Source organism: Monopterus albus, unplaced genomic scaffold, assembly GCF_001952655.1.
Source record: "Monopterus albus unplaced genomic scaffold, M_albus_1.0 scaffold193.1, whole genome shotgun sequence".
NCBI classification, from domain to species: domain Eukaryota; kingdom Metazoa; phylum Chordata; class Actinopteri; order Synbranchiformes; family Synbranchidae; genus Monopterus; species Monopterus albus.
In genome coordinates this window covers 788923-790685 of record NW_018128073.1, presented here as the reverse complement: position 1 = coordinate 790685, position 1763 = coordinate 788923, and the positions used below count along the sequence as shown (strand labels likewise).

The window sequence follows — 1763 nt, the reverse complement described above, 5'->3', positions numbered from 1 at the left end:
GAGCTGCATGAGGCTAGCGCAAGAAGACTATTTTTTTAAGCAGTCTATCAGTGCTGTATGAGCTAGCTACCACTTACCACTGTCTTTTTGCCATGAAGCATTAAGATGCAGGAAAGGAAAAGGCAGCAGAAGATTGACACCTTTTTCAAAAGATTTCTTGTAAGTTATTTCTTAATGTTCTGTAGGTGGGCATTAAGGGAGGCAAATTTTGAGGCTGAAATTTAAGTCTTATTCTTTAATGCTGCACCCTGCTTTTGTAGGTCTGTTGCCAGAGACCTTAGTTGTTTCAGAGGGAACACAGGGATTCACAGGTGAGCAATGAATATATTTAGGATTAAAATGCCTCATACTGTTTTTGTGAACCAGAAATTAACATCCTCAGAGTTCAACTTCCAATGTTTAAAATGAAGTATAGCTTCCAGTCTAGCTCTGACATAGTTGCTATTCTTCAAGGTATGAGCCCAGAGGTTCGTGGTTTCTTTGACCAAGATGAAACAGTTGCTCGTCTCCTCCTAGCTGTGCCTGTGTCATCAGCACAGTCAGAAAGGAGTTTCAGCAGACTCTGGAGGCTGAAAACATGGCTACGCAGCACCATGACCCAAACCCACCTTAACAGTGTTGCTGTGTGCCATGTACATAAAGATGAGCTGGATAGGGTGAACAGAAAAATGATTGCTAATCAGTTTGTCGCATGTAAGGAAAACAGAAAGAGCACTTTTGGTTTTTTTAATTGAACTGAGTGAAAGTTCAAATGTTCATATATTTAACGTTAAATGTTCAGGCCAGTTGGTTTTCATGCTATGTTGGCAATATCCAACATTTTTGTGCAGTTGTAACCAACTATAAACAATGCTTTAAGCATTAACCTCTAGAGTCCTGAGCTTTGGAAACCCAAGCTGTGCGGTCCTCATATGAGGACGCAGGGACTCTAGAGGTTAAACTTCATCGGTTTATTGTTTAAATAAAAATATTTAAAATCATATTACACAAGAGTTTCAATTTGTAGCTGACTTTTTTTTCAGAATAGCAGAGAATTTATTTCTTCAACTTAAGAATTAGGGCTGTGCAGAAAAAGAGGTGGGTAAATTGTAACAATATGAGTGAGTGGCATAAATGGCTCTTACAGGGTTGGGTATAAAATGTAGATAATGCAGTGTAATTCAGAAACACTAAGCTATAACTGTGTTGCGCTGATAAAGATAGCAACCAGAATATTGAATATTCTGGATGAATTTGGTGCCAACTCTATTTAGAGGTAGGTAAACTTTATATTCCATAAATAAGAGGGGTAAAACACCTTTAGTTGCGTTCAGTCTTGCTCAGATACCCCCCACCCCAGACAAACCTCATCCCCCACACTTTTAAAAGGCTTGATATGCCCCTGAGTGCTTCCCAAACTATTTATTTGAACCCCAGGTATCTGCAGAGAAAGTCATTACATTTCCTCATTCTAATTGTTTTGTGAGCGTTTTTAGTTGTCTTTAGAGATCTTGTGTCAATAACTGTTGGTGATGTTGGCCTGTAAAACACTTCTCATCCAAAATCACATCCAAGTAAAACTGACTTGACTTGTGTCAAGTCAAGATGTTAACACCGACTATGAACTGAACCTGGTACATGGTTGAATGTTTGTAAGTAAACAAGTTTTGTTATTCAAACATGATTAGCCTAGGAGAGTCGGAAGAACTGTTGTCAGGGTCAATTTTGGGAACTTGAAAAATGCCTTGAATCAAATGGATTTTACACAGTGGTGGCAAATGGTC

The 1763-nt window shown here is 38.7% G+C and overlaps 1 long non-coding RNA gene across 1 annotated transcript; it reads left to right on the top strand.

The window, feature by feature from the left end:
* Window positions 1-95: 95 nt before the first annotated feature.
* On the top strand, window positions 96-835 carry LOC109970279 (uncharacterized). The gene is made up of 3 exons (XR_002276392.1): window positions 96-159; window positions 261-311; window positions 454-835. It is a non-coding gene; the product is annotated as an uncharacterized LOC109970279 (long non-coding RNA).
* The last annotated feature ends 928 nt before the right edge of the window (window positions 836-1763 follow it).